The sequence below is a fragment of the Genypterus blacodes genome, unplaced genomic scaffold, assembly GCF_046128005.1.
Source record: "Genypterus blacodes isolate CSIRO-AG114 ecotype Tasmania unplaced genomic scaffold, CSIRO-AGI_Gbla_v1 ptg000019l_1, whole genome shotgun sequence".
Classification (NCBI taxonomy): domain Eukaryota; kingdom Metazoa; phylum Chordata; class Actinopteri; order Ophidiiformes; family Ophidiidae; genus Genypterus; species Genypterus blacodes.
The window spans coordinates 2,004,859-2,014,006 of NW_027466832.1; the positions used below are offsets into that span (position 1 = coordinate 2,004,859).

At 40.8% G+C, this 9,148-nt stretch overlaps 1 pseudogene; it reads left to right on the forward strand.

Annotated features, from left to right (window-relative positions):
• Positions 1-5,420: 5,420 nt before the first annotated feature.
• LOC142991462 (calcium-activated potassium channel subunit beta-2 pseudogene) lies at positions 5,421-8,160 on the forward strand (annotated as a pseudogene).
• The last annotated feature ends 988 nt before the right edge of the window (positions 8,161-9,148 follow it).

The following is a 9,148-nucleotide window of genomic DNA, read 5'->3' on the forward strand; positions in this document are numbered from 1 at the left end:
TACTGGCATCTTTTGGCCCAGTCACTGCCACCCTGTTTCAGATGGTAGGGGGTACAACAATTCATGAAAATTGTTAGAAGGTGGGGCGAGGACAGCAGGGGCGAGGACCCAATTGCAGGGCACAAAATGTGAAGTGAATAGTCCAGGATGCAAACAGGGAAACACAAATACAAATAATCCAAATACAGGCCACGGGACATAAACAGTCCAAAACTAATAATCCAAGACCAAGCAAATAATAATCCAAAATCATCAATCCAAAAGACAAAAGGAATCATATGCTGTGCGGAGAAGGTGATCGGCTGCAACCTGCCGTCCTGCCAGGACCTGTACGCCTCCCGGACCCTGAAGCGGGCAGGCAAGATTCTGGCCGACCTCTCCCACCCTGGACACGAACAGTTTTTAACCCGCCCCTCTGGCAGGAGGCTGAGGTCCTTCAGGACCAAAACCTCACGCCACAAATCCAGCTTCTTTCCCTCTGCAGTGGGCCTTATCAACAAGGCCACTGACTCCACAACAAACCCCTGCACGTTCACTTTACTTTATTTAACAGTATTCAATTTAGTTAATTTATAACAATAAACCCCTGCACGGTTTTTTAACACTTTATTGAACAGTATTCATTTAGTTAATTTATTTCTTTTAGTGTGTTTTTTAATTAAATTATTCCTGAGCTGCTGTTCTTATGTGTTGTTTTATATGTTGTTTTAAATGTTGTTTCTTGTTGTCTTTTTATGTTATTTTTACGCCCCAAGGACCAGAGCAAATTCCTCTTAAGTGTTAACTTAACTGGCGAATAAAGCGATTCTGAATTCTGAATTCTGAATTCTGAATGGCTGTCTGAATAGTCACTGGACACAGTCAGGCGCTTCTCACACTCAATCAATAGGCCCTTACTGACACCAGAAGTGACCCATTGGCATCAGATTTCCCTAGCCCATACTTTATAATGAACCTAAAGTCTTTGAGCTCAGCAAGTTATCCAAGTGTAGTGGCATTCAGCTGTGCCGATCAATCGGCCAGAATGATGGTGGTAGGTGTTCTCTGGGGATGTCAATGTTTTGAAACCATATGTGGTATCTGTCAGATTTCCATTCAATATGTTGGCCTTCCTAATAAGATCAATAAACTGAGGAAGAATTAATCAATATTCTTCACTCCATTAAACAAATGGGAGGGAGGCTTGTTCCTCTCCTTTCTTTTCCTTTCTTGTCTTTTCTGTTTTCTTTTGACTTGAGGCTAACACTGGCTGACAAGCTCAGCATTTCATACAAGAGCTTGTGGCTATGTCATCATGTTTAGTAACAGTTCAGTCTTGTAGTGAAAGGCAATAGTTATACTTGTGATTTTAGTTGTTATTTCTGTTGGCTGCCATATAACACTTTTCAAGAGCTGATGTACCTGTAATGCCAGGTATATCTATAATTTGTTTGAGACAAAGCTCTGATGCCTTAACTTGGCTCAAATGAACATGGTGAACTTTTGAGTTCCACCTATTCGCACCTTAGTTTGTATTTATACTTTTGTACTTTATGCTCTCTGTAACAAAAAAAAAGCACTTGGCTCTTAACCAGACAGGCCTCAGATAAGTCAGATCGGTCGCATTCTTGCCTGCCCGCCTCAGGGTGGGGAGCCGTACAGGTCCTGGAGGGACGGCAGGTTGCAGCCGATCACCTTCTCTGCGGAGTGGATGATATGCCAGATGCTTATGGAGGAGGGTAGGATAGACTCTTTTGTTGTATGGACTTGATGGCAGAGTAGAAGTGCAGCATCATTGTCTTTGGCAGGTTGAACTTCTTCAGCTGCCACAGGAAGAACATCCTCTGCTGGGCTTTTTTGGTGAGGGAGCTGATGTTGAGCTCCCACTTGAGGTCCTGGGAGATGATGGATCAGTGTCTACTGGGGAGTCACACAGAATGATAGGGGCGGGTGCCTACAGGGAGGACCTCTCATGGAAAGGACATTAACTGACCCCACTCCCTATCCCTTCAATTTGTCCAGTGCATCATTGCCACTCAGTGATGCTAATGGAAAGATTTTGTTCAGTGTTTAATGTCTCGTCCTTGTCTCACGTTATGTTAAGTTACCGTCACTCTTGTCTTTTGTCGTCTTGCGTAGTCTTGCACTTCCTTTTTTGTTTTGAAACCTACCTTCCCTCTTCTTCCAGGTCACTTAACTTCCTGCATTTGTGTGTTTTCCCGCTTCTGTGATCGGCTGCCCCACCCTTGATTGTTGTCACCTGTGTGTCCTTACCTCATGTATAAGTAGTCCATGTCTCCCCTTGTCCTGTGCCAGTTTGTCTTGTAAAGTTATGTTATGTTGAGTGTCAAGTCCAAGTATAATGTCTAGTCTAGTTTTTGGTGTCATGTATATTTTTGTAAAGCCTTGTTTATTTTGAGTAAGGGATATTTTGTCATGGAGTCGTGCATTTGAATCCAGTGTTTTTGTGCCGTGGCCTTCTGACACCAATACAACCTCAGCCCTTCAACCCCATGTTTTTGGATTCATGTCTTTCATTCACCCATGTTTTTTAAATATTTTTGATATAGAAAGAGGGTGGAAAAAGAGAGAGTGGGAGAGAAAAGAAAGAAAGAAATGTTGAATTGGACCTCTGAATGTGATACACGTGGACAAAATGTATAAGGAGATGAGGGGGCGGTGACCCGGGCTGATGACCAGTGCAATCGGGTTGTTTATAACAGCATTGTTGGAGATAAATAAATTTAGTTGTGTCAGTGTCAAAGTAAAGCTAGCTATCCCATTTCTGCTCGTTTTACAGATTATTTATTTATCTTTATCATTATTATTATTTTACTTTTTTAAGTAGCATACAGCAGGGAAGAGGCCAAGAGTTAGAGAGAGAGAGAGAGAGAGAGAGAGAGAGAGAGAGAGAGAGAGGAGAACTGAAACCTTGGGGAGAAACAGGTTATGTAATGTACAAGTGTATTGTTGTTTATTGTTTAAGACAGTAGGGTGACAAACAGGGCAACAGCAGAAAGCCACAGTCGAAGGTTATGTAGAAATGACAGTAGAATGGATGCAGAGTTATAAGATAAGATAAGATAAAAGTTTATTATCCCAAGGGAAATTACTGTGCAACAGTTACAGTACAGTGCAGAATGAAACAAGAACGAGAAATCACCTATACTAGTGCAATAAAAAAACGTGCAAGAATGCATGCAGATAATAAAGTACACACAATAAGGGATAGGAAGTACATAACAGTACAAGTACATAAGGAGGACAAGGGTACAAAGTGCAAAATGTTCCGTGATTACTCAAAAAAATTACTCCGACTGTGTTTGTATCTGTTGATCTGCCCTCCAACCTCACTCTCTCTCTGCCCCACAAGGTGCCATGCTCAGTGACGACTGCTCTCACAAGAGCTTCTGGTGAATTCAGTTCCACACAGCCGACATACAAACTAGGTGAGCTCTGCTTCCTCATCAGTCTGTTTATGCTGAGCACACAGTTTAAGTGTTACATTAAGTTAGAAGCTACTGTATATTTCCAGCATGAGATCAGGCTGAGGCTCTTTAAAATCACTTGCCTAACATAAAGGAAGTAAAAGTGAACATTTTGTGAGCTCTTCTCTCCTGGACACAGATTTAATGCCTAAAATGCTCATTCAGGGAGGCATTTTGCTGTTTGCTGTTGCTGTGACAAAGATTATGATATTTCAAATAAATCCTTCTGTTTTGATGATTGATTACAGTCATGATGCATTATATAAAATTGTAATGATGCTGGTCCAACATAAAATCTTCACTGCCTTCTGATGCATGAAACACGACCAAGAGTATTGAAAAGAATCCGACAGTACTAAAATATTCCAGTTCTATTGTCTTATACTGTGTTTATTTGAATTGTTAAATCATGCATCAAGTCATCTCTGTCTTTTGAATAATAACTTTTATAACTATTCAAAAGTAAAATTCTACAAACATTAATATTAACATTAACCTTTTTATATCAAATCGCCAAACTCCAACTAACTAAGTGATTTTTAAGAAAAGGATTCCCGATAACTACATTTTGCAGTCGTCCTGAAATGTGACATCACAACTTTTGGTCTGTGCTGGTGTAGATGTGATGTAGATGGTGACAGTTGATAACCGATTCTTAACTTGCTGCATATAAAGATGAAAGGATTGAAAATATCTTAAAAAAAACGAAGCTGATAGATGAGTAAAAGTTGACTCTGGCAGGATGATTCAGTCCATCAGGTGATCCATCGCTCACCTATAGATTGGTAGTGTGTGTGTGTGTGTATGTGTTGACTTTTCCTTATTTAGTCACCATGTGCTGACAGGTTTCTCCACATAAAACGTAATTTTCCTGATGTTTTGCTCATGTGCTTGTCTATATATGTTTATTCCCCACATGTCCCTCATAAATAATGTGATGAATAGGTCACAGTGATTTATTAATGAAACACTGACTTAGATAGAAAATATATTTTTATACACATTTAAAAAGACAAGTTGAACCCAAAAGGCTGTACCAATTTCCTCCCATAGAAATTAGGCAGAAAGGTTTTGCCACATGTGTAGTTCCACAGGATCTCTTCCACTGTTATTAAGCTTGCTGAAATGTGGCGCGAGAGATGGTTCTCAGATTCAGGTGGTGCAGCATACTGCCCCATGCTTTAGTGCCAAATCACCAACTGTAATTCCATGGTGTGTGTGATTTTGTTCATTTAACTGGGCAGACATTACAGGTCAATGTTGGAATGTGTGGGTTTTAGCGAGCAGGATGTAAAGTGGCCATATGACAAAGGATAGCATAGCATCATAGATGCCAAAAGTTAAAACCCAGAGATCATAAAAATTGGTCGGTTGTTTGTGCTTTTAATGTTTGTTATTTTTGCAATTTGTAACATTGTACATACAGTTGTAGGATATTTTGGAGATCATTTTTTATATAGAAAGAGGGGAAAGAGGAGATAGAGAGAGATAGAGTGCTTTTAATGTTTAATGAGTCACATTTTCCCTTCACAACTTATGATGTGAGTGATGTTGCCTACAGTTTTCCAATTTATATCAGGAAAATGACAAAACACTTGTAAGTTCACTCTGCAAACTTTCACAGGACAGACAACCATTCCTCTTTTTATTTCCTCGACTCATTAACAACAGATCACAGGGAGCAATATGTACCTTAAGTATGATTATATAACTGCATTATAGTCCAACAAACGTATCATTACCATGTGGCCAGAAAGAAGAATTTATTATATAAAAAAACCAAAACACATATTTAGAAAAACATATTTCTGAGCATGTTCCAGATGTTGTGAATTACATTATTAATAACAAAATAGCCCTGATTAAATCTAGGCTTTTAACAGTTTCCTTTTCTTTTCTGTAGTGTGTGGGCAGAGAAGTTGCGCTGCACTGTGGAGCTCCCTTTAACCCTGCTTGCAGGTCTACGTCAGCCTCAACTCCTCGGGCAAGGTGGTGCAGCTGTTGTACAATGAAGAAACACAGGAACCCTTAAGTACTAATAGTGGCACGTGTACACATGAACCTGTGTGGATTTAACATTTCCCTTGGTCTTTCCCTCAATTTTTTTAAGTTGTGGCTCACTGAAATGACGTAAAATAAATCTGTATTCAGACCTGTGGTTTGTTTGCTTTGTTCTGATTTGGGGAATAATGTTTACAAACCATCCTTGATTAGATTTGTGATTAGATTTGTGTACTGTGTCCAGTAACATTTACAAGCACTCACCAAAGTGTGTCTCATTCATTTATCAAGCTTGTACACCTCTATATTGTTGTGGGTGTTCTCCAGCAATATATCCATCTGCCCAAATCTCTTCAAGGTATTGTACCTCGGCGCTGCTCCACGTTTGACCACGACTCATTGCAACTGCGTTATCTACCAAATATTTGGCAAACAGAATGTGCTGCCGGTTATTCAAAGCGAAAGTTTGCCATCATGCATCGTATATATAGTACAGCAAGTGAGTTGTGTCGAGTTGGTTGCTTACTCACTGCAAACAAACTGCTCCGTGGACCTTTTGCAAGCGTGCCGAGACCACCCTCTCTTGGCAGTCTTGGATCGGTTGATTTAGTCCGGACCCGAGTGCGGTGTTCACATATACCCAAATGAACCAATCTAGTGATGTAAACACTCACAATTTCGGAATAAGTGCTCCAAATGAGCTAAGTCAGAATACAGCCTAAGACAGATACAGACACACACCATCATCAGTTAGTACAAAAGCATCAGGGAAATCTTTTATTTTTATTTTTTAAACCAATTACTAAGTATCAAAACATGTATTACATGCTGGGAGTGTGCCAGGAGGGTGACCTTCACAGGTAAGCCAGACATTGGTAGTATATATTAATTCTTTATTATGGGGCATTGTTCAGTACAGGTCTTATTAATATAATTACTATATGAATATAACTTGTATTTTAATTGAGCCTGTTTGCACTACAGAGCCCGTCAGCATCTGCTCTGCGCTTGCTTATTTTGCCAGGTCTGGAGCTGGGTCTAGTGCTTCGGTTGGTAAAGGTGATATTGTATGGACTGTGCGGCGCATACTTGCGGGCTCAATCACCTCACACACACACACACACACACACACACACACACACACACACACACACACACACACACACACACACACACACACACACACACACACACCAACAGCTGCCGGACAGACACTTAAAGGAGAAGGTTATTGTTATATATATATATTATATATGATCAGTTATTATATTTATCTAAGACATGATTCTGCTTATTACTTAAGAAATAAATAATTTCACACGGTTTATTAATTTGGAATTCATTCATTAATTTTCAATAACCGCTGATCCTTTGTGTCACAGGGGTGCTGGAACCAATCCTCATCATTGGGTGAGAGCCAAGGTACACCCTGGATAGGTTGCCAGCCTATCATAGGAAACACTAACAGACAGACAACTCCCATTAACATCTCAGGGCAATTCAGAATTTCTTATTCACCTAAGCTGCATTTCTTTGAGGGTGGGAGGAAATAGGCCACCCAGAGGAAACCCACACCAACACGGGGAGAACATGCAAACTCCACACAAAATATAATATGACATAACTGCAATATAATAATGCTTCATATAGCAGTTTTTCCACTGTGCAATTTTTCAATATAGTATAATTTTCTACAGTGCAATATAGTATAGCTTTTTTTCCCTACCTCATGTTCATAAAGTGTATATTGTTTCTTGTGTGTATTTATTTGTATTTTGTTTCTATACTTTACGCTGCTGTAATGACCAAATTTCTCATTCGTGAGAGCAATAGTCATATCCTAGCCTCTCTAGAAAGGACCTGTCTGCTTAATGTACCCAGTACATTCTTGCTGTGTGGCACGAGTGCTAGCCAATATATTGAATGGCAATATGAAGTGCTGAAAATTTCAAGCTTCTGCCGAAAAAAATTGTCCACTACTGTTCCTCTGTACCAATTTGCTAAGGGATTTGAATCGAGTATTATGAGAGGTGTATAATAAGAATATATGATCTTCGGATGGTGGACAATGAAGATTTTCTATATAGATTGGGCTAATAACTGACAGACATGGGGATGTGCTGTAGAGGCAAATACTGTCCATAATGGAAATGACAACGCAAGCAATCATCTGGATATAAACAAAGCAAGTTCCACTGATGTCAGACTTTTACTCTTTTGCCATCATGTCCCCCAGTGCTTCTACATTCCAAAGTGCCATAAGGACTACACAGCGACACATGCTATGGTGCAACACATTGCTGATCGTCTCAGGTCTCAGCACACAGTGCAATGTTTTGTGGATCCTACTGACAGTGTGGACGGTGCCATCTTGACACAGTTCTATCGTCAGGTCGGTGTCTTCCATTCTCTGCTCTGGCCAACCTGCAGCTTGATAGGAGGGACTGTTACTATTGCTATGGTGAAGCTGACACAGCATCTGTTCATCATGTCTGACACCATCAAAAGGTGAAAAGATGGCAGATCATAATTTAAAAAAAAATTGTATAACAAATGTACAAAATGCAACTGTACCGTACAGACAAACAATACATTATACAACCCATTAACTATACACTACATATACACTCATTATTTATTGTTATTATTCCTTGTGTGCATTGCCAGTGCTGTCACACCAAAGAGGTCCTCACTGAAATCCTTCCTCTTTGCATTAATCAACAAAAGCTGGGCATTATGACATAAAACCATATGCATGGTGCACTCTTAATGGCAGCATCAAGCTGTGTTTGCACGTCCTCTGCTAATACGTCAGATCTTTTACAGGCCGTTGTTGCTGACAGAAGGATCTGCCTACGTAGATTTCGCCTAAGTTCATCTTTTGGTTTGACATCTCGCAAGTCTCCACAGCTGCATACATGCACTCCTTCACTATCTCACCACCAGTAAATTAAATTTATGAATTTCTCAAAACAAATTCTTTATGACAAAAGTTTCGATCTACATAGTGTGACATCGTAAGGGGCTGTTTCTCCTGGATGCCCGTTTCAGGCAGTGCTCTGGTGTCCAAACATTCAATTCACATAGGTTTTTCGGCATTAACAAGGTTTTAATTCACTTAACAAAAGGTGTCCTTGTACACAAGGTAAGGTCTGTCCATAAACATCAAAGTATAATATGTAACAGGCGTTCGTATCACCGTTGAGGACCGTCCCCAGCTCTGGCCTCTTTTCCTCTGTGGCCAGGGTCTTGGGAGGCAGTAGCTCAGTGGGTAGAGCTTCCGCTTGGGAACCGGACGGTCTCCGGTTCGAGCCCCTGCCGAGGTGCCCCTGAGCAAGGCACCGAACCCTCAATTGCTCCCCCCTCTGCGAAGGGTGGTAATGTAATGTAAGTCGCTTTGGATAAAAGCGTCTGCCAAATGCTCGTAATGTAATGTAATGTAATGTCTTCTTGCTGAATCTCGGTCCTCAGTCCTTGGTGCTCTCTCTGTCTTCTGCCTGACTTCTCCCTCTCAGGGATCTCCCAATCAGCCGTTGCCGTGTGCCTTTGTACTCTCCTTGTGATCATCCTCTGATGCGCCACAGGTGTGGCGCGCTGTCCAGGCGATTCCTCTGATGCGCCACAGGTGTAGCGCGCTGTGCAGCCTTCCTGTAGTTCTCCTGAGCCACCAACAGGGGGGA